This window comes from Pseudophryne corroboree, chromosome 5, assembly GCF_028390025.1.
Source record: "Pseudophryne corroboree isolate aPseCor3 chromosome 5, aPseCor3.hap2, whole genome shotgun sequence".
In the NCBI taxonomy this organism is placed as follows: domain Eukaryota; kingdom Metazoa; phylum Chordata; class Amphibia; order Anura; family Myobatrachidae; genus Pseudophryne; species Pseudophryne corroboree.
In genome coordinates, this window is record NC_086448.1 from 682624533 (window position 1) to 682649377 (window position 24845).

General features: G+C 45.4%; 1 long non-coding RNA gene across 1 annotated transcript in view; it reads right to left on the reverse strand.

The window, feature by feature from the left end:
• The window catches only part of LOC134929326 (uncharacterized), a 352737-nt gene extending 333022 nt beyond the window's left edge, over positions 1 to 19715 (reverse strand). The window contains exon 1 of the long non-coding RNA XR_010178474.1: positions 19620 to 19715. This is a non-coding gene — a long non-coding RNA (uncharacterized LOC134929326). The remainder of the gene's footprint in view (positions 1 to 19619) is intronic.
• Positions 19716 to 24845: the final 5130 nt, after the last annotated feature.

The window sequence follows — 24845 nt, forward strand, 5'->3', positions numbered from 1 at the left end:
TTATTCATAAGAGGATCAGCACGCTCCCACAGAGGAGACACCCAACTCAAGGCTGTTCCAGAGAGCAATGATATAATGTAAGGATCTTGGCGTGGGGAAATTGTGTGATAACAACTCAAACTGAGTTTCACATTGATTAAGAAACCCGCAACATAACTTGGGACTGCCATCATATTTGCTGGGCACGGGCAGGTGCAAGTGTGACACTGGAGTTGATGCAGCCGGTGAAGGAGAACCCACTGAACTTGCAGGTGCAGGGGTAACTGGAACTGAAGGAACGAGAGCACTGGGCAAGGATTGTTGTAGTGTATCAAGACGGGAGGACATTCCTTGCAGGAATTGGAACATCTGCTGCTGCACAGCCTCTTGACCATCCAAGCGGGAGACCAGATTTTGTAAGGCCCCTGACCCCACATTCTGACCACCATCCGAGTCCATGGGCCTTGGACTTACTGTCAGGTTCTGTCTAGTTTGTGTTCCCGGAGGGGGCGCTAGTGGGTCAGTGGAGATAGGATGGAGAAAACGAGGAGGCCGGATAGGATTCTTAATGTCCCTGTACAGTTCAGGAATCGCTTTCCTAGTGAAGTGGAATTTGTCTTTTTTCAACCTCAACAACTATGTAACTATGTAACTATGTAATCTAGATGGGATTTGGTACCAGGGACACACTACCTCCATCAATTGTCTCAATCCCACTGCACCAATTTCGGATACCGGATGCACGTCTAACACCAACATAGCTGTCAAGGCCTCAGTTATCCGCTTTGCAACAGGATGACTGCTGTCATATTTCATCTTATTTACAAAGGACTGTTGGACAGTCAATTGCTTAGTTGAAGTAGTACAAGTGGTCTTCCGACTTCCCCTCTGGGATGGCAATCGACTCCCAGCAGCAACAGCAGCAGCGGCGGCACAGCAGCAGCAGTAGGTGTACCACTCAAGGATCCTCCGGAGGAATCCCGGTTAGGAGAGGACTCGTCAGTCATGCCAGTGACATGGCCTGCAGGACTACTGACGTTCCTGACCGAGGGAGTTGGTGGTGTGGCTTGCAGGAGCTTGGGTACAAGAGGAAGAAGGGATTTAGGTGTCAGTGGACTGCTTACGCTCTTAACCAAAGTTTCTGAACTTGACAATGACTTATGATGAATGCACTGTAGCTGACGTATAAGGGAGGATGTTCCTAGGTGGTTAACGTCCTTACCCCTACTTATTACGGATTGACAAAGACAACACGCGGTTTGACACCTGTTGTCCGGATTTGTGGAGAAATAATTCCATACTGAAGAGGTGGCTTTTTTGGTATTTTGCCCAGGCATGACAATGGGCTTATTCATCCCACGGACAACAACTATCTCCCCCGGTGCCTGATTTAAACAAACCACATCACCATCAGAATCCTCATCGTCAACTTCCTCCTCAGCACCAACACCCATTTCCTCATCTTTGTGTACTTCAACAGTGACATCTTCAATTTGAATATCAGAAACTGGACTGTGGGTGCTCCTTCTTGCACTTGCAGAGGGCGTGTAAATGGTGGAAGGAGCCACCTCTTCCAGTCCAGTGCTGGGAAGGTCAGGCATCACAACCGCCGACACACTTGGACTCTCCTTGGGGATTTGTGATACCATCTTAGAACGCACAGTTCTTTGCTGTGCTTTTGCCAGCTTTAACTCTTATCATTTTTCTAGCGGGAGGATGAGGGCTTCCATCATCATGTGAAGCTGAACCACTAGTCATGAACATAGGCCAGGGCCTTAGCCGTTCCTTGCCGCTCCGTGTGGTAAATGGCATATTGTCAAGTTTATGTTTCTCCTCAGACCATTTAAATTAATTTTTTTGGGTCATTTTACTGAACTTTGGCTTTTTGGATTTTACATGCCCTCTACTATGACATTGGTCATCGGCCTTGGCAGACGACTTTGATGGCATTTCATCGTCTATGTAATGACTAGTGGCAGCAGCTTCAGCACGAGGAGTAAGTGGGATCTTTCCCTATTTTATCCTCCAAATTTTTGTTCTCCATTATTTTTCTGGAGTTATATAACAATATGCGGCACAGGAGAGCATACCTCTACACCACACAGGGCAAACCCTGTAAAAATAATTTGATTTAAATATTAATAACCCCTTTATTTGGAGTAAATAATATACTGCACAGGACAGCACCACTGCACTTATACGGCAGTACAACTGGACTTATAAGGCAGTATCACTGGACTTATACGGTAGTACCACTGGACTTATACGGCAGTATCACTGGACTTATACGGCAGTATCACTGGACTTATACGGTAGTACCACTGGACTTATACGGTAGTACCACTGGACTTATACAGCAGTACCACTGGACTTATACGGCAGTATCACTCGACTTACGGCAGTACCACTGGACTTATACGGCAGCACCACTGGACTAGACTTATACTGCAGTACCACTGGACTTATACGGCAGTATTACTGGACTTATACGGCAGTATCACTGGACTTATATGGCAGTATCACTGGACTTATACGGCAGTGTCACTGGACTTATATGGCAGTATCACTGGACTTATATGGCAGTATCACTGGACTTATATGGCAGTATCACTGGGCTTATATGGCAGTATCACTGGGCTTATACGGTAGTATCACTGGACTCATAAGGCTGTACCACTGGACTAGACTTACACTGCAGTACCACTGGACTTATACGGCAGTATTACTGGACTTATACGGCAGTACCACTGGACTTATACGGCAGTATCACTGGACTTATACGGCAGTACCACTGGACTTATACGTCAGTGTCACTGGACTTATACAGCAGTAACACTGGACTTATACGGCAGTACCACATGACTTATAGGGCAGCAGCACTGGACTTATGGTAGCACAGGATACCACCACTGGACTGATGCAGCACAACACAGCACCACTGCACTTACACAGCAGCAGCACTGAACTTATGGCAGCACAGGACACCACCACTGCACTGGACTTATACAACAGCAGCACTGGGCTTATGGCAGCACAGGACACCACCACTGGACTTATGGCAGCACAGGACACCACCACTGGACTGATGCAGCACAACACAGCACCACTGCACTGGACTTATGCAGCAGCAGCACTGGACTTATGGTAGCACAGGACATCACCACTGCACTGGACTTATACAGCAGCAGCACTGGACTTATGGCAGCACAGGACACCACCACTGGACTGATGCAGCACAACACAGCACTACTGCACTGGACTTATACAGCAGCACTGGACATATAGCAGCACAGGACACACCACTGTGACTGGACTGATGCAGCACAGGACACCACAACTGGACTGATGCAGCACTAGACAACACTTGAATGACACATAAGAGCAGGTTGCCACACCACTTTCCCACACAGAAAGACACTGAGGAGAGAGACACATCCTCTCACTACACTCTCCTGGACTGGAGTGAAAATGGCGGCGACGCGCGGCTCCTTATATGGAATCCAAAACCCGTGAGAATCCGACAGCGGGATGATGACGTTTTGCCTCGTTCTGGTTTCCGAGTCTGGTGGGAAGTCCCTAGCTGGGCTTGGGTCCGGCTCGGGACGTGAAGTTCGGGGGGGTTTGGTTCTCAGAGAACCGAACCCACTAATTTCTACTTGTAACATGGCTGATTGGTTGTTTTTTTTTATCTCACTACACTTTCTTTCTCCACAAGCTTTGACACATTTACCCTTTAGTACTCTATGGGGTATATATTTAAAATTAAAGTTGGATCCATTCCGACATGCATTTGTCGGAATGTGGATCCGACAACCCCTATTCAAAGAGTGGCCAAATGACTGTCGGATTTGAGCCTAATCCGACTGGCGGATTTGGCCCAGCATCCATGCAGCTGCTGTGTGTCATAGCTAGAATTGATTTTAGAAAAAGTCATTCTTAAATGAGCACTAACATATACCTCACGCCAACCAACTTCCTTTGCCCCTGCCGCCCTGTGTGATGCATCCAGTGCAGCAGCAGCCGCCTCACTGAGAGCCACCCGGCGCCACTGACACTGTGGTGAGAGCGAGGCGGACAGAAAATCCTCACTGTCAGTGTCAGCGGAGCCGGGCGGCTTTCAGCGAGGTGACTGCTGCTGCACAGTATTTATCACACAGGGCAGCAGGGGCAAAGGAAGCCGGTTGGCGTGAGGTATATGGCAGTTTCCGACTCTAATTGAATATACCCCTATATCACTCTAAACTAGATTTACAAAGCACCTCACATGTATCAAATAGGATTTCAGTATCCTTTTCTTATGACATTTTCCAAGATTATTCATATCGACATCTTTTGCAAATTAGGTTGCATGCAGAATTTGAGGAGTATAAGTTTAAACAACCATAGTGTCACGGGGCTTGGATTTTGAATATCCGGAGTTGTGGCTTGGGTTTCGGTGTCGGTAGCTTTCCACAGGATAAACCGGGCAGGCTGGATAAAAGTCTTTTTCAAAGGACTTCTGAGAGGATTATGCTGGAGCTGAGAACTGAGGATTCAGTCAGTGAAGTGAAGAAGCCTGGAATTCTAGGAACTTGCAGAGAAACTGGAACAGAATGCTGTAGATTCAAGGCTGTGGAGCGCAGATTCACACACACACACACACACACACACACACAGTACTGTGTGAGAGATGTTGCACTGGCGATTTCTTACCCAGAAATCCCCAGATTTATACCTGCAGACTGTTTCCCATTGGTTTTGCAAACCTTGCAGGTGACTGAGTGTTTTAGATTAGCTGATCCTTCCAAGGCAGCGACGCCCATCCCATACCTCTGCAGCTGGAAGCTGCACAAACGTTTGCTGCTGCCTCTGAGACCTCTCCTCCCAGATATGCCTGCAAGTCGTGCCCCTCGCCAGCAGCCCGCACCCCCACCAGAGGGACCGCGCCAGAGCGTCCGGACAGGTAAGTACCACTGGTCCCGGAACCCGATCCGCCGGACCGTGACATTACCCCCCCTTTTAGGGATGGCCACTGGACAGCCACCAGGCTTGCTAGGATTCTCTTCATGAAACTTGTGAAGCAACGCAGGGGTGTGTATATCTGATGGATCCTCCCAAGAACGCTCTTCAGGACCATACCCCTTCCAGTCCAGGAGATATTGTAGACGACCGTGTCGCATCCGGGAATCAAGGACCTTCTTAACCTCGAATTCGACCCCGCGGTCTGTGACCACTCTTGGAGAACGGGGAAGAATTTTGCAGAACTTGTTTAAAATTAGGGGTTTTAGAAGCGAGATATGGAAGGTTGGGAGGACTCTTAAATAGGAAGGTAACAAGTTTGTAAGTTACTGGGCTGATCACCTGTTCCACTGGGAAGGGACCGATGTAGCGAGGAGCAAATTTCATAGATGGAACACGTAACCTCAAGTTGCGAGTTAAGAGCCAAACTTGATCACCTACAGATAGTTTAGGTGCAATTCTTCTTTTCTTATCCGCCCAGAATTTATAACAGATGGATGTCTTTCGTATATTTTGATGAACTATTTTCCAAATTCTGGAGAGTTCCTTAAAAGTTTTTTGTACTGCAGGAAGATCCAGATTGGGTAGAGCCAAGAACTGAGGAACCCGGGGATGTAACCCATATACTGTGAAGAAGGGAGTATGACCTGTGGAAGAGTGGTAGGAATTGTTATGAGCAAATTCTGCCCAAGGCAGATGTTTGAACCAGTCATCCTGGGAGGACGAGACATGAATTCTGAGGAAGGTCTCCAAATCCTGGTTGACTCTTTCCGTGCTCCCGTTGGTCTGAGGATGATACGCTGTCGAAAATTTTAGTTGAATTTGTAAAGCTGTGCAGAGAGCTCTCCAAAACATGGCCACGAACTGGACTCCGCGATCGGAAACTATCTCGGTTGGCAGACCATGGAATCTGAAGATTTCTGAGATGAAGAGCTGTGCTAATTCAGGTGCCAAAGAAAGACCCTTGAGGGGTACAAATCGAGCCATCTTGGAGAAGCGATCGACAACTACCCAAATGGTTGTGTACCCTTTAGAGGCGGGTAAATCTGTGACAAAGTCCATAGAAAGATGTGTCCAAGGCAACTTGGGAACAGCTAACGGAGACAATTGCCCAACGGGACGTTGTCGAAGGATCTTGTGTTGTGCACATTTGGTACAGGAGGCAAGGAAGGTAGAGACATCAGACTTTAAAGAAGGCCACCAATAAGAGCGCTGAATAAATTTGGTCGTCTTGTGGACTCCAGCATGACCGGAAAACCGTGAAGAATGAGCCCAGGAAAACAACCTCTTCCGGAGAGAGAGAGGAACGAACACCCTCCCCACTGGGGGTTGAATCTAAGTCGAAGCAAAATTTCGAGTCTCAAATACCGGCTGAGGAGGAGGTGAGTCCTTAGAGTCATCTGAGGAGTAGGACCGGGAAAGAGCATCTGCTTTTTGGTTTTGAGCCCCGGGTCTAAAAGTAAGAACAAAGTTGAATCTGGTGAAGAACATAGCCCACCGAGCTAAGCGAGGGTTCAGACACTGGATATTCCTGAGGAAGATTAGGTTCTTATGATCAGTGAAAATAGAGATGGGGAATTTTGCTCCCTCCAAGAGATACCGCCACTCTTCTAGAGCTAACTTTATGGCCAAAAGTTCTTGCTCCCCTATAGTATAATTCCTCTCCTCTGGAAGAAATTTTTTGGAAAAGAATCCGCATGGATGCAACTTGTTATCCTCCGACCTCTGGGAGAGGACTGCTCCCACAGCGTCGGCAGAAGCGTCAACCTCCAATACAAAGGCTTTGTTGGTATCAGGTTGCCTTAGAACCGGAGCCGTAGTGAAGGCCTGTTCCAAGTGTAGGAACACTGCTTCAGCCGCTGGTGACCATTCCCTAGGATTAGCCTCCTTCCGGGTAAGAGCAGTGATAGGAGCCACTATGGCAGAGAATCCCTTGATAAATCTTCGATAGAAGTTTGCAAAGCCCAAGAATCACTGTATAGATTTAAGAGTGTTGGGTTTGGGCCAATTGAGGATCGCTTGTACCTTGGCTGGGTCCATCTCCAACCCAGAGCCTGAAATTATGTACCCCAGGAAAGGCATAGAAGGCTGTTCGAAAACACATTTTTCAAGCTTGCAGTATAAGTGGTGTTGCCGCAGTCTCTTAAGCACCTCTTGAACTTGCAAACGATGGTCTTTCATAGAGGATGAGAAAATCAAGATGTCATCTAGATATACTACGACCGATTTATACAGTAGATCATTGAAGATTTCATTCACAAAGTTCTGGAAAACAGCTGGCGCATTACTAAGGCCGAAGAGCATAACTTGATACTCGAAATGCCCATCTCGAGTGTTAAAGGCCGTTTTCCACTCATCACCCGCTCTAATCCGGATCAGATTATATGCTCCTCTGAGATCTAATTTGGAGAAGATTGAAGCACCCTTAACTCGATCAAAAAGCTCAGAGATCAGGGGTAATGGGTAACGATTTTTGATTGTTATTTCATTTAAACCCTGGTAATCGATGCAAGGGCGAAGACCTCCATCTTTTTTCTGTACAAAGAAAAACCCTGCACCGGCCGGGGACGTGGAAGGCCGGATGAACCCTCTGGCCAGATTTTCCTTTATGTACTCCGACATGGATTCTGTCTCAGGAGCCGACAGAGGGTATACTCGCCCCCTAGGAGGTGTTTTCCCAGGTAGAAGATCAATAGGACAGTCCCAGTGTCAGGAATCTGCATTCTCCATCGCATCACTACTGTGGAACTACAGGTTCCAGCAGTTCAGTTCTGTTCCAGTTCCAGTTTTCAGTCTACTGCAGCTTGGAGTACACAGTGCTTCAGCTAACCCACAGCTGATCTGAACACCTAATCCAGCGGGGTGTGTTCTCACAGATGTAACATCCAATCATCACAGACCAAGGGGTATAAACTCCAGTTCCTGGCTCAGTCTCATCGCCTTGGACAACATGTCACATTCTGTGAATAGGCGTCTCCTGTTTGCAGTCATCTGTCTGCAGAGATACCCCTGTGTATTGGACCTGTGGAACTACAGGTCCCAGCAGTTCCAGTTCCGTTCCAGTTTCCAGTTCCAGGTTCCAGCCTTCAATCCTTTGTTTCCAGCAGTCTTCTATTTCTGGCATCTCCAAGTCATCTCCCTGTTCCAGTGTTCCTGTGGAACTACAAACTCCAGCCACAGCCAGCCACAATCCACCAGCAGTAAGAGACTCTCCTCATGTGTTTTATCATTACCATCTGTGCATCTCAGCAGTTAATATCTATTTGCTTAGAGACTGTCTCCTGCTTAAGCCAATTAGGCTATATGGACTTGTGCTTCATAGAGACTGTACATTTATCAGAGTTCTGTTTTTCCAAACTTATTTCATCCTGAGTTATACTGAGACTGTGTGCTTTTTACAATTACCGGAGTTCTGTTTGTTTCAATCATAGTTACCAGTGACATTTGATTATTTATTTCCTGTTATTTCTGGTTTTGCATTCCACTGCAATTGCATACCACTGCACCTGTTATTCAATTGCTTTGTGATCCCTGTGACATAATAAATATCAGCGCCTATGCGCAGGACTATTCTTCGGTCTCCTCGTGTATTACGTCACACCAACACTGACCCACTAGCGCCCCCGCCGGGGACAGACAAGTTACAGAATCCTGACACCCAGGATCTGTGAGGAGGAAGAACCTCTGCTGCTTGCTTGCTAAAGACATCGGAATAAGAAGAATACTGAGGCGGAATTAGAGGATGAGATTCCAGGTTGCATTTATTCAGAGGTTTGATACAAGGAAGACAGGAACGGGAACAGGTCTCTCCCCAAGCCAAAACTTGCATATTTTCCCAATTAATTCTTGGGTTGTGCCTCTGGAGCCAAGGAAGCCCTAAAACAATATCATGAGTAGCCTTTGGAATAACCAAGAAATTAAGTAACTCCTTATGGAGTGCTCCTACACATAACTGAAGAGAGAGAGAGTCTGTTGGGTGACAATTCCATGGATATTCTGCTACCGTCCACAGCGGAAAGAGAAATCGGACGAGGAAGCTTGACTGTAGGTATCTGAAATTGCTGCACCACATCTGCTGTGACGAAATTCCCAGGGCCCCCGAATCTAGAAGAGAATGGAAATTTTTAGGACCCTGCGGCAAGGTCAAGGTAACTTCAAAGGCTGGTTCAGAGTGATATGGAGACGAATTCAACACTCCTAACCTAGTGTCTCCACGGCTGGTTAGGAGGTCTAGTTTCCCGGACGCTGAGTGCAGGAAGCCACCAAGTGGCCGAAAGCTCCGCAATACAGACACAAGTTCTCCCTGCGTCTCTTTGACGTTCCTCAGGCGTGAGGCGAGCCCTATTAACTTGCATAGGCTTGTCTTGAGTCACCTCAGGTGGAGAGGTAGAAGGAGGTGGCAGAGGACGGAATCTCGGACGTTCCCCTCGGTTCTTTTCCAATTGTCGCTCTCGGAAGCGCAGATCCACCTTGGTACACAGGGAAATCAGATCGTCCAACTTGGGTGGTAAATCCCTAGTAGCCAGTTCATCCTTAATTTTCTCTGCTAGACCACTCCAGAAGGCGGCTACTAATGCTTCCTCGTTCCACCGGAGTTCAGAGGCATAGGTCTGAAACTGTACTGCGTACTGACCGACGGTCCGGTTCCCTTGCCGGAGACGCATTATCTCAATAGAAGCCGATGTGGTCCTTCCGGGTTCATCAAAAATCTTCCGGAAGGAGACTAGGAATTCAGAGTAATTATCAAGTAGGGGATCGGCTCTTTCCCACAGAGGTGACACCCAGTCCATAGCAGAGCCTGCCAGGAGAGATACTATATAAGCAACTTTAGCTTTCTGGGACGGGAAGTTGAAAGGCTGTAGAGAGAAATGAATCTCACACTGATTCAAGAACCCACGACACATCTTCGGGTTCCCGTCGAACTTGGTGGGCGTGATTAAGCGTAAGGAAGAGGGTGATGCAACCATCGGCACTGGAGGAGGCGCAACTTGTTGAGGTTCAGTTCGACGACTGGCGGCCATGTTGGCGATGACGAGAAGCGATACTCTGTAGAAGGTCCGTACCGGAACCTTGCGCTCCCTCCGGATCCATTGGGCCAGTGCAAACTGTCACGGGGCTTGGATTTTGAATATCCGGAGTTGTGGCTTGGGTTTCGGTGTCGGTAGCTTTCCACAGGATAAACCGGGCAGGCTGGATAAAAGTCTTTTTCATAGGACTTCTGAGAGGATTATGCTGGAGCTGAGAACTGAGGATTCAGTCAGTGAAGTGAAGAAGCCTGGAATTCTAGGAACTTGCAGAGAAACTGGAACAGAATGCTGTAGATTCAAGGCTGTGGAGTGCAGATTGACACACACACACACACACACACACACACAGTACTGTGTGAGAGACGTTGCACTGGCGATTTCTTACCCAGAAATCCCCAGATTTATACCTGCAGACTGTTTCCCATTGGTTTTGCAAACCTTGCAGGTGACTGAGTGTTTTAGATTAGCTGATCCTTCCAAGGCGGCGACGCCCATCCCATACCTCTGCAGCTGGAAGCTGCACAAACGTTTGCTGCTGCCTCTGAGACCTCTCCTCCCAGATATGCCTGCAAGTCGTGCCCTTCGCCAGCAGCCCACACCCCCACTGAAGGGACCGCGCCAGAGCGTCCGGACAGGTAAGTACCGCTGGTCCCGGAACCCGATCCGCCGGACCGTGACACATAGGTTCTATTGCTAGCATGTATAACTGTAGTTTTCAATGATTCCTCAGAAAGCAGCAGCAATATTTATCTGGCAACATCTCATATGAAAGCGTTTAGCTTGAATTCGTGTAGGCAATTCCTCAAAATTACTTGTCCTTCATTGCTATAAATCCAGAACGTGCCATAAAAAAGTATGGTTACCTGAAGGACCTCATTGCCAATTGCATGTAAACGTAGAGTATATTTTTTTCTGCTGCATCTTGCTTTTGGCCAGGTCATACAATATCCAGCCTACTTTCACCTCTGCCTCTGGGATAGTGACAACTGAGAAGATTTGCAGAGACATCCTCAGTGGCGCCCTCTAGGTGCCAGCACCCCTAGGCAGTAGCCTAAAGCTGCCTAATGGTAGTACCGGCCCTGCCCTACGTTGGCATTGGTTGCCTACATCTTACTGAATCGAAAATAAAATACTTCCACTAAGATACATAGAATATCTACAACAAAACTACAACAACGTACTACCCCAAATACTGTATATCTCTTCATTTGTCTCAACTCAAGACATCTCCCAACTTCACTATTCTGTTCTTTGCTAGATCTATTTCTCTCCTCCTAACTCCTGGTAACAAAATGTTTTTCAGCTTCATCCTCTCTGTGGAATACACTGCCTCATACCACAAGCATTTCTTCTAGCCTCCAAACCTTCAAGTGTTCCTTGAAAATGTATATGCTCCTTAAGCTATTCTTCCAAATTACAACCCCCTCTGCAGAGCTCACATAAAACTTACATGTGTTCTTTTACCATACTTAAACAATCCTGTGACTACAGACAGACCATGTTGCTGTTAAAATGGGCCACATAGCACACCAAACACTTTTTACCCTTGCCTTGTTGCTGGACTAATATGCAATATGTGGTGCTTAACCTATGTATTAAACTCCTGTTATCCTATAGATTCTAAGCTTAAAAGTAGTGCCCTCTTGAGCACACTATATAAATACATTTTACTCTATATAATACGCTTATAAAAATGATGTCATTTTGCGGGTGCATGTGCACTTTCATTGCTGCCAATGTGTGATTGGTACAACAGCTGTATTAAGATGGATCTGACGACTGGAGGAAACCTTAAAGCAAGAGACAGATTGGGGGGCGACAAGAGAGAGTGTGGTGAAGAGGGAGAGACAGAGGGGCAGAAAAGAGTGATAGACAGGGGGAGAGGGAGAAAGAAACAGGTACAGCCAGGCACAAGATCTAGTAAATAAGAAGAAGAAAATCTCATAACCTGCATGTTAGTTTAAGGCTATTGACATCACTGGTGAAGCTACACAGACAAGTGCACTATCCACTGTATTAGATGGGTAGGCTTGCCATAATATCACTTCAACTCGGGACACCTATGATTTACACAGGCTCTGTGTCTGATTAAAACCTAGTAAAATGCAGGCTTGAATTTAGCCAGCCACAGAATTTACAGTATGTAAATCATATGTGTCCCAGATTAAAGGGATATTATGGCAATCCTATAGCTGGAGACTGAAATGTACAGAACAAAAACTGAACACTAAAATGAAAGTTTATCTAGTTTGAATTTCTCCACTAAAAGGTTCATGTTGGTCTTTGAGGGCTCCTCGTAGAAACAGGCAGGCAGTGTTGGTGTAATTCTGAAAAGCATTTCCTGTCCATCTACTGTATAGGCCAGATGCCTGTGCACTACCAAGGCAATAACCAAGCCACAAATTACATCATCAATTAGTGTCCATGGCAACTTACATAATTATGGGATGTGACTTGTGATGGAAGAGCAAAGCGTAATGGGGTCATAATTGTGGTTTTCAGTAGAAAATAGCTGTGGTTTACTGAGTTTTACTTTTATGCTGCTATTACCAGAAAACACTTCTCATAATGACTTAATAATGATCCCGTTCGGTGGTTTCTATCCTAGATAGTGGCCTGTAAACTAATCATTGTCCTGCTAGGTCATGACAACTGTGACACACAGATAGTGGCATCCATCTTATTTCATCTTATTGTCTGTCTTAGGGATAAGCAAGCTCCATCAGTCCTGCTGCTATTGTTCTACACTTCTCATGATTCTCAAACAACCATTGTAGTCACAATTTCAGCAGTCCTGATGTCTCACAAATTTGAAGATTTCCGAAGCGGATGCATTTCTCTCTTTCTGCACTTCTGACCTCAGGAAGTGATTGTCAGGCTGTGAAATCCACTTCACTTTACTTGTCCTTAACCTGCGTCAGTTTCTGAACCTGATATGGGGGGTAATTCCAAGTTGATCGCAGCAGGAATTTTTTTTTAGCAGTTGGGCAAAACCATGTGCACTGCAGGGGAGGCAGATATAACATGTGCAGAGAGAGATATATTTGGGTGTGGTGAGTTCAATCTGCAATCTAAATTGCAGTGTAAAAATAAAGCAGCCAGTATTTACCCTGCACAGAAACAAAATAACCCACCCAAATCTAACTGTCTCTGCAAATGTTATATCTGTCACCCCTGCAGTGCACATGGTTTTGCCCAACTGCTAGAAAATTTCCTGCTGCGATCAACTTGGAATTACCCCCCTGATTTGTTAAATTGCTAATGAATGCTTTTTATGATGGCAGTATGATGAAACAGGCTGCAATATGAATATGAGATTGTAGACAGCAGTTTGTCTATGCCCTGTCACGGAGGCAGAGTAAGCCCCTCTCAAGGCTCTATTTAGTAAACAAAATGAAGGCTTTTCTCTAGCATTTATTCAGCCTTCAATTAAATTTCTCATTGTTTACATTAAAGACATGTTTTGAGAGATCACTGATTTTCCTGCCTTTTCTCTAATAACAGTTCTGCAGTTCCCGTAGGTTTCAATGGGGGCTACATATCAACTATTTAATAAAATGAAGCAAAGCTTTTGTATACAACATAATGTATACAAAAGCTTATCCCAACTAATGGCGCACATAATGCCATCTCAGGATGGCATTATGTGCGCCATTAGTTGGGATAAGCTGTGTCCCATATAGGGAAGCCAATCCCGGGCCATTTTTTCAATCCCGGGTATCGGGATTGAAAAATGGTCAATCCCGGGATTTCCGGGATACCCGGGATTGGCTTTAGACTGTGTCCGGCCGCCCACCACGCCCCGCCCCTCCCGCCCTGCAGACATAAAAAAAAACCGTACCTGCACAGCCAGGTAGCGGGTGATGAGGAGCTGGCGGGTGAGTGTAGAGGAGCCGGGAGGAGGCAGCGGGTGAGTACAGGATGAGCCGGGAGGAGGCGGCGGGTGAAGACCGCCGTACTTTCCGGCTCGGTGGCTGCTGAAAGCGCAGCGTGACCTCACAGTCACAGGTCACGCTGCGCAGGGGGAGACAGGAGGAGAGAGCCGGGCAGCGTCTGAGCGTCCTGAGGACGCTCAACGCTGATCCCTCAATCCCCGGGATTGGAGCTTCCAATCCCGGGATTGAATCCCGGATGTTTTTGGGCCTAAATCCCGGGATCCCGCCGATCCCGATCCCGGGATTGGCCTCCCTAGTCCCATACTGCTTTCTCTTCCTGCTTTCTCCCTTACTGCATGGGGGTTGGTAATGTTTTGCCGGCACCCGGGATCCCGCCAGTAGTCATGTCGACTGCGGGATCCTGGCAGCAGAATGCCGATGGGGCGGTTAGCGCAACATGGCCCCTTGTGGCCTCGGTGGCTCGCTATGCTCGCCCCAGGTTCTATTCCCACTTCATTAGTGTCGTGGACACCCACGAGTGAGAATAAACCCTGTATGTCGGCATTCCATCACGCGGCATTGTGATCACTCTGGATTCCGGCGTCGGCATGGTGACTGCCGGGTTCCCGAGCACCAGTCACATGACCGCTTCCCCTGAATGGAGCCTCCGGACCACTTTGGTGGGAGGCACATGTGCAGTTACATAGGGCTGTTTCAGTCACGGCAGTTTTGCCTGGATGGCAAAAAGCAGGACAAACTTTGTCCGTCTTTTTGCCATCCGGCTGTGTCTTTCACACACAACGGTTTTGAGCTGTGTTTAATGCTGTGCGCATGCGCAGCAGCAAGAGCGGCTTGGAAAAAAAAACGGGTGTGAAAGATCCTATTCACGCACTCGGTTCACTGCCTACAAGGACGGCACGGCCCCGGCACGGCGGCCGGACTTTTCAGTGGATATTTCCGGCTGCAATCCGGCAGCCGGGTCGGGGCCGTGCTGTGTGAAAGGACCCTACACCATACATTATTAATTAGAATACTGGCACGGCAAAAAGCCATCCGTCTTTTTCCCGTCCGCGTGTGAAACAGCCCTTAAAGAAATAATACAAATAAATACAAAGATAAAAGGAAAGAAAAAAACTGCAATGTTTTTATGCCACTTCTTGCTTTCCTTTTTCAAAAAGTGCCCTAAGTAGTCTGTTTATAAAGATTCCTCGGAAAAGAAGATTTTCTATCACTGCTCATTATAGTGATAGAATATGTTGTTCCAGCAATTTATCCAAAATACAGAATCCAGGCAGCTGAGCGATGCTCTACTCCGGGATCCTAATTTAATTGAGATTTGATGTTCCTTATTAATGATTTGTGACCTCCAGTGTTCCAACAATATCTAATATAATGTTTTGTGGTGCTAATTTGCAATATTAAGCTTCAGGATTCAGATATAAATGTACAAGTGGTTGTAAGAATTCTACTGACATTTCCAAAGTGATTTTGAAAACTATATTGATTTTGTGTCTGTTACTTGGAAACTATTTTATAGTTGTAATAAATGTGTTTAACTCAACAAATCACTCACTTGGAAATCTTTATATGGATATATTTATGTAAGTTATTCTTATTTTGAAGAATTCCACCTCTCCTCCAATCAGCGATATACGAGTGTTAAGTTTCTTTTAAACAGCGCTGTGTTTCTAACACTGACATTGACCGCAGAATCGTATGATACACACAGATATAGCGCATTGTAGTGGGGAGCGAGAGCTTTTACAAAGCATGGAATTGGCAGGGACCTTAACAGCTCTGTTAAGTTAAATACAAGGGGTGTTAGCAAATAAGGAATTTTTAGGAGACTTTAAACGTCAAACACATGATGCAAAAACAGTCCCAATGTTTCCATATTCATATTTATTTAACATATAATTGAGGCTCAAATTAATTCATACTTGCCAACTGTCCCTGATGTCAGGGAGACTCGCTGAAATAGCAGCAATCTCCCTGACTTGCTGAAGAGTCTAGCAATCTCCCTGATCGCACCATACCCTGCCGTTTCCCTGCATTGGTTAAAAGACACATTTGGGTGGGTGTAATACGGCTGACCAGCGCCGGGATCCCGGCAGCATACCGACGCCGGGATCCCGGCGGGGAGGGGCGAGTGCGGTCACATGAATACCACTCATTTGGGTAAATGTATGAAGCAGTGATAAGAGTGGAGAAGTGAGCCAATGGAGAAGTTGCCCATGGCAACCAATCAGCTGTTCTGTATAATTTTATAGTATGCAAATTATAAATGTTACTTCAATGCTGATTGGTTGCCACGGGCAACTTCTCCACTGGCTCACTTCTCCACCCTTATCACTGCTTCATACATTTACCTCAGTGATCCCTATGGCTACATGCATTGTCAAATAAGGTTTCTTATGGCCACTTAATATGTAACAACATGTGAGTAGAAGACAATAAAGGAACATGCCCTGAAAAGTATCACTGTGTTGTTGTCAACTAGTAGATCTTACTGAGTAACAATAAAACAATGCTCAGGTACAGCAGTACACGTCCACATTAATGCTGCGCTATAGATGTTACTTTCACAATCTCCCTGAAATGCTCTTTCAAAAGTAGGCAAGTATAAACTAATTGCCATTTTGAAAAAAAAAACACACAAATTGTGGCAATCCCCCCAAGACATCTGTTCAAAGGTGAAATCCGCACAACTGCTCAAAATTAAATACTCTGCACATCTTCGTATTTGCCATTTCTTAAATTATATCACTGTTCATAGTAAACACTCATGAATCATGGCAAATTCATGGAAATATACCAATATGAAAACTGTATACTTTAAGGACTAATAATCCTTATTCCAAATGAGGCTGATACTGCATTCACCACCCAGATACGTGTATAGACCATTGGTGTATCACAATAGATGTGCGTCTGTGTGTGCAGTCACATTCTGTTTGTAACTGAACATTTATAAAATGTTTCCAAAGGTAACAGATCTCAAAAACCTTCACTTTTGGCTTTGGTATAAAACTGTGGGGCTCATTTATCAATGAGTGATAAAACGCATTTTGAATGATAAATGGGGCTCCAGCCAACCAGCTCCTGTCATGTGTTCAGCTCCTGTCATGAGTTTGAAAAATTACAGTTGGTAGCTGATTGGTTAGAGATCCATTTATCATACGTAACGAGTTTTACCATTCGCAAGTTTTATCACTCGTTGATAAATGGGCTCCTGTGTTTGGATTCTGTGCTGGCAAAAATGATAAATAAGACATTTGTACTTGACAAATTAGAAGTCTTTGTGCTGAAATCACAGCTCAGATAGGTGTTCTAGTGCAAAAAGAAGGGAATCTCTGTTATAACTCCCAGCATTATCCCCAGTCTGGAGGATGAGTAGTAGACGCAGGTGCACTCCTCTGCTCTATGTGACGTCCGCTCTGGTTACTCATTTGCCATGGTTGGGGCAGACCATAACCTCATGTGTTTTGTTTACCACTATACCTATCAGCGGGATGCAGTCAATATACCGGCTGTTGGGATCCCGGCGCTCAGGAGACCGACGACGGAATCCAGACAGCCAGTGAACTACCGACGCCCGGAATCTCAACAAATGATTGGTATTCCCACTTGGTTGGTGGGTCCAGGTGGGAATAGGACCTGTGGCGAGCGAAGCAAGCCTGCGAGGGGACTCGCTGCTGGGATTCCGGCAGACGCGATGCTGCCGTAGGTATAGTGACAGCTGGCATCCTGTTTGCCGGGATATCATATGTATTAGTTTTTAGCTGCTTGTGGGCTCAACCTACAGGGTGGGCATTCATTGTTTGCCTTCACTTATATAATACTGACAATGTAATATTTATTTCCATTATACTGTGGCTGTGTATCCTGTCATTTTGATCTGCTTATTACCTTGCTTGTGACCTTACTACCATTGTCTGCCTTTTTCCCTGATCTTTGCTTGTGATTGTAATACTCTTGACTGCCACATGCCCTGAACTTTGCTTTTGGCCCAGTTAAATTAGTATAAGTTTTGCTATGAACTTTGCTTGTGACCTGATTATCATGGTCTACCCTTATCATCCTTTCTGGGCCCCATAGCAACAAATTCAAGGAGCCTCTGTGCCAATGCTTCTAGAGAGACACCTCTCCACAGCAGTTGTTAATTTTGTGCTCCATAGTAGTGCCCTAGTTCATGTTATGTCACATTGTAGGGCTGCCAATACACATTATGCAACATAGTACCCCCAATTCACATTATGACATTCAAGTGCCCCCAGTTTATTTTATGCCACACTATAGTGCCTCCATGTCATATTGTGCCACATTACAGTGCCCCAATTCATATGATGTTACTTTATGCCATCCAGTTAATTTTATACCACATTACAACGAGCAGGTCCAGGGGCATACCTAGATATACTGCAAGCCCCGAAGCAAATGTTTATTAGAGTCCCTATGTATCACCCAATCATGAAAAATGTATATAACACATGTAACTGTGACAGAAAAGGTGGGCCCCTCTCAGCTCTGGGCCCCATAGCAGCTGCACTGCCTGCACCTATGGTAGCTACGCCCTTGCTTATCATGGTCTGCCTTTTTCCTCTGAACTTTGCTTCAGACCTGATACCCTTGTATTTCTCCTTTCCTGACGTTTACTTCTAACCTGACTATGGGCCTACTTCAGGTTGGATTGCAAATCGCGATCCAACCAGAATTTTTGCGTTCACCCAGCAGGCGCATACACAGGTCCCGTCCTGCGCATGCGCCTGTATTTATTGCGGGTGACCCGTAGTAAATACAAATGTGTCTGCCTGATTGACAGGCAGAGGCGTTCACGGGGCGGCAATGCTTTGTTTCCAAGGCGGAGACGGAGCGGCATCAGGGAAACGGGGATAGCGGCTTCCAAATGAGGGCATGACTTGGGCGTGATTGGTGCAGCTGCGTGACATCACATGCAGCCTCACCGATCAAAAAGATGGCGACAGGCCTCCTGCCATCGCAGCCAGGCTGCGCTGGCAGGAGCCATCCACAATTTTAGCGATCACGCAGTGGGTGGGCTGTGGGCTGCATGATGGGCGGCCTTGCCCTGCGATGGGCGGTCCCCAGCATACGAGCAAAAGGATTGTAAATTCTGCTGTTTAGCTGAATTAACAATCCTTACTGAATAATAGGGTCCTATGCCTGAATTACCAAGATCATCTCATGTGTTTGTGCCTAAGGGGGAAGCGTATCAAAGCTTGGAGAGAGATAAAGTAGAGAGAGATAAAAGTACCAGGCAATCAGTCTTTGTAATTTTTCAAGCACAGCCAGTTCAATGACAGCTGGAAGCTGATTGGTTTGGTACTTTATCTCCATTCACTTTTCAGTGAAATTCTTTTACTATTAATTTTATTATAATTACATACATGTTAGTTATATTAAAAGGACATAGATGAAAACCTTTGTGTGTGGAAAAAATTTTTACTGTATTTTTTGTTGGAATGTTCAGATGTTATTCCATTTCTTACATCAGCCTCAATACTTGTCACTGTGTGGATAAGAACAAGCAGCTGCATTATTGTTAAATAACTGATTGATGTGTCTATAGCTTATGTCAGGCTAAATGAGTGGATTGAATTTTGCATGGCTAAATATCAATAAATATCACACAGTGCGTGTCCCATTGCCCGCAATGTCTCTGGATACACATGTCGTCTAGTGTGTACCCAGCTTTGGTCTTGTAATAGAATCTATATTGTACCTCCTTGTTGCACTTCAATGGAATAGGTTATTTCCAATCTCATAATTTAGAGGTTCTCAAACTCTGTCCTCGGGGGCCCACACAGTGCATGTTTTCTCCTCACAGAATCGCAAGTGAAATAATTAGCTCCACCTGTGGACCTTTTAAAATGTGTCAGTGAGTAATTAATACACCTGTGCACCTGCTGGGTTACCTGCAAAACATGCACTGTGTGGGCTCCCTAGGACCGAGTTTGAGAACCTCTGTCATAATTAAAAGCAAGTCAACGATATGTAGAAATCTACATATGGTATTATTGGTGTAAGCATTGTTGGTACTTACATTATGTGCAGTAAGAAAATTCAAATCTTATGCAAAATAAAAATATACACATCCAGAACAGTAATAAACCAACTATGCATCAACTTATAGTATAGTATGTTTGCTGCTGGGGATACCTTTGTGTGGGGGTGGCGTGTTAAAATTAGAGATGAGCAGGCCCGGTTCTTGGAGAATCGGATCCACCCGAACTTCCTGATCCGAGTCCGTATCCGAGTCCAGCTCGAGGTTTCCCACCAGACCCAGATCCCAAAATGAGGCAAACTGTCAACATCCCGCTTTTGGATTCTCACGGGGTTTTGGATCCTATAAAGGTGATTGGCGCCATTTTCACTCCGGCTGTTCAGAGCGCACTGAACGGACGTATCCGTCTCAGTGCTGGGTTGTGGGGCGTGGGGCTGCTGGCTTCTGTAGGGTTGGTGTATCAGTCCAGGGGTGCTCTGCCTGTCATTAAGTGGTGTATCTGACAAGGTGTGATCTCTCCATAATTCATATACATCCAGGGGCTCTGCCCCAGTGTTAAAAAAAAACCTGGGAGAGACTCAAAGAAACTACCTGCAGGTCTTTATGCCTATAACAGCTGCTTTTCCCATAAGGCAGGACGTGCCTACTGGTACTGGGATGCCGCCAGGTCTTACACCATTGGCGGTAGTATGAGCTCAACCCCAGAGTGTCCTGAATCAATGCTGATGGAGCGAAAGACCAAAAGAGGATAGGAGCTGTTCTAAGACAAGGGAATGGAGAACAAACAATAGACACTTAAACACAGAACTCTCCCAAACACTGGACAGCTTTCGGGTGGGGAGAGAACATAAAGTACATACACAGTACAGAACAGAATGAAGTTAGACAAAACAACGAAGAGACAGAGCCACTGGCTTTGGGAGAACTGAGGGTATGCAGGTATGATAGATAACTGAATCAACACAAGACTGTACAGCAAGAAGACGATGAGTACTATAAGCAGAAATAACAAAAACAATCAAGACACAGAGTAGGATGCTGATGATTATGTACTGACACAGGCCTGGACACAGGAATACTGAGTTGGATGCTGATAATTACATAACTAGACACAGGTATAACTGAATTGGATGCTGATAACTATACAACTAACACAGAACTGAACACAAGAATACTGCAGAGAACAGTAGCAGAATAACCAGACAAAGATTTCTACGACTAGTACTAGAATCTAGAGACAAGGGCTCCTGCTGCAACCAGAAACTATGACCAGCAAGGAGTGAGAGACAGACAACACATATATAGGAGACAAGAGCCAATGAGAGTCACAGCACAGCCAGCCTCCCCTAATTATCAACTCTCTGCGGCTGTGCTGCTGCACACCCAACAGGCTCCTGACTTTCACAAGAAACAGGCAGGAGTCAGGTAACAAAGCATTCCCAAATAGGTGTGCTGCTACACACAGTAGCCAATTCCAGGTTGCTAGGTGACAGCCAGAAACATAAACAGAAATGAGCAGCAGTAGCGACTCCTATCAGGCTGGTGTGTCTGACTCCTATCAGTCTGGTGTATCTGACAAGCAGTGCTCTGTCCACCTAGGGGTGATCTGTCTGTCCATCCAGGCGCCCTGCCCCAGTGTAAAATTAACATAATAAAAGCTTAAAAGTCATATATATATATATAGGGAAAAAAGTATGTGCGTCTTATGGAGCGAATAAGACGTGTTTGCGGGTAGCGCCGGCGGCCGGCGGGTAGCGGCGGGTCCTGGATGCTGCTGCGCCGTCATCAGCAGAGCGCCCGCATCTTAGAGCCCATCTCAGCAGCAGAGCCGGCATCATGTGACTCCCCCCCACCTCCTCCCTCCTCAGGAGTGCACCGCGGGCAGCGTTAGCTGAGAGCCTGGACGCGGGGAACCACTGGTACTGTCAGTGTGTGTGTGTGTGTGTGTGTGTGTGTGTGTGTGTGTGTGTGTGTGTGTGTGTGTGTGTGTGTGTGTCTATGTGTAATGTATGCTGGCTCTGATGTGTGTGTGTCTCTGTATGCTGGCTCTGACAGAAGGCTGCACTGTACAGAATCCTTGTAGGAGTCTGAGAAATCACACAGAAATATCTCTTAGAGGTTTGTGAAAACTAGGGAGGCAGCGCAAGGATGGTTTAGAATATTTTTTTTCCAGTTTCCCTACTCTAAAAACTAGGTGCGTCTTATGGTCAGGTGCGTCTTATGGTCTGAAAAATACAGTATATATATATATATATATATATATATATATAGATAGATAGATAGATAGATAGATAGATAGATAGATATAGATATATATATAGGTATAGATATAGATATATATATAGATATATATATAGAGATATATATATATATATATATGCGAAAGCCCTCACTCATTCACTGACTGACTGATCACTAATTTTCTTACTTCCCAATATGTTAGGAAGCTGAAATTCAAGTGGGAAATAGGAATTCCCACTTGAATTTTTCAAGTGGGAAATAGGAAAACTAAGTAATTAGAATATTAATAAACCTCTCCTAAGGGGATGAAAAGGGGGTTGACATAATGACGTCATTACCGATGCATGGCTTGCGTTGCATGAACAATAACGCCCAAACGGACAATGTGATCAAAATTTGGATTGCACCTTCATTGTGTAGAATTTAATAAACTACAGAAATGATCCTGTCACTTTTTACCGTATCTGCTACGGGTGCTCCTCTGGTAATGCCAAGAACCATGAATTAATATTTACTTACATTAAGACATCTCAAATTTACATCTCTATAGATTTACCAAATTTTTAACACTCATTTATATGTACAACCATGAAAATTAGAAATTCTTGTGTGAAGAACGGGTAGAATAGCTAGTATAATTATAAAAAAAATATATATTTTGTTTATGCTGTACTCCAGTGTACTAAACAATTTTTTATTTTATTTTCATAAGTACTGTGACACTGTCAGACTGCAGTATATTATTATTTTGTACTCATACACATATTGTGCAACACTGTTGGTGAAATTAAACCGCAGTGTTTGATTACTATTCCTGACTCATACACATATTGGGGGTCATTCCGAGTTGATCGCTCACTAGCAGTTTTTAGCAGCCGTGCAAACGCTATGCCACCACCCACTGGGAGTGTATTTTAGCTTAGCAGAAGTGCGAACGGTTGTATCGCAGAGCGGCTACAAATTTTTTTTGTGTAGTTTCAGAGTAGCTCAAAACCTACTCAGCGCTTGCGATCACTTCAGACTATTCAGTTCCGAGTTTGACGTCACAAACCCACCCAGCATTCGCTCAGCCACGCCTGCGTTTTTCCTGGCACGCCTGCGTTTTTCCGAACACTCCCTGAAAACAGTCAGTTGCCACCCAGAAACTATATCGTTCGTTGTGCCCGTACATCGTGCGTGCGCATTGCGCCACGTACGCATGCGCAGAACTGCCGATTTTTAGCCTGATCGCTGCGCTGCAAACAAATTCAGCTAGCGATCAACTCGGAATGACCCCCATTGTGTGATACTGTGGCTGAAGGTGGTACAACAGTAATATATTTTCGTACTCATCTCATACATGTATTGTGCGACACTGTGGGTGTAGATGGTATCACAGTAATATATTTTCATACTAATCTCATACACGTATTGTGCGTGAAATTGAAATGCAGTTAGATTATTCATTCTGACTCATACACGTATTGTGACACTGTAGGTGGTAAATTTTTGTACAAGTTGTGGTGTGTGCTGTTCCCCACTTGGATCGTGGTTGTTGATATATGGAGGATGAACAATTGAGAGGAGAGGCATAGACGGGCATGTAAAATCAAAGAAGTAAAAGTCGGATTAGTAAAAGTCAGATTAGTGCAATAATAACTAGGGATGTGCACCGGACACTTTTCGGGTTTTGTGTTTTGGTTTTGGATTCGGTTCCGCGGTCGTGTTTTGGATTCGGACGCGTTTTGGCAAAACCTCCCTTTCGAATTTTTGTTGGATTCGGAAGAATTTTGGATTCAGGTGTTTTTTTCAAAACACCCTCAAAAACAGCTTAAATCATAGAATATGGGGGTAATTTTGATCCTATAGTATTATTAAGCTCAATAACCATAATTTCCACTCATTTCCAGTCTATTCTGAACACCTCACGATATTATTTTTAGTCCTAAAATTTGCACCGAGGTCGCTGGATGACTAAGCTAAGCGTCCCAAGTGGGCGGCACAAACACCTGGCTCATCTAGGAGTGGCACTGCAGTGTCAGACAGGATGGCACTTTAAAAAATAGTCTCCAAACAGCACATGATGCAAAGATAAATAAAAAAAAAGAGGTGCAAGATGGAATTGTCCTTGGGCCCTCCCACCCACCCTTATGTTGTATAAACAGGATATACAGGACATGCACACTTTAACAAACCAATAATTTCAGCGACAGGGTCTGCCACATGACTGTGGCTGAAATGACTGGTTGGTTTGGGCCCCCACCAAAAAAGAAGCAATCAATCTCTCCTTGCACAAACTGGCTCTACAGAGGCAAGATGTCCACCTCCTCCTCAACCCCCGATTCCTCACCCCTTTCACTGTGTGCATCCTCCTCCTCACAGAGTATTAATTCGTCCCCACTGGAATCCACCATCACAGGTCCCTGTGTACTTTCTGGAGGCAATTGCTGGTAAATGTCTCCACGGAGGAATTTACTATAATTCATTTTGATGAACATCATCTTCTCCACATTTTCTGGAAGTAACCTCCTACGCCGATCGCTGACAAGGTGACCGGCTGCACTAAACACTCTTTCAGAGTACACACTGGAGGGGGGGCAACTTAGGTAAAATAAAGCCAGTTTGTGCAAGGGCCTCCAAATTGCCTCTTTTTCCTGCCAGTATACGTACGGACTGTCTGACATGCCTACAGTGATGCTGTCACTAATATAATCCTCCACCATT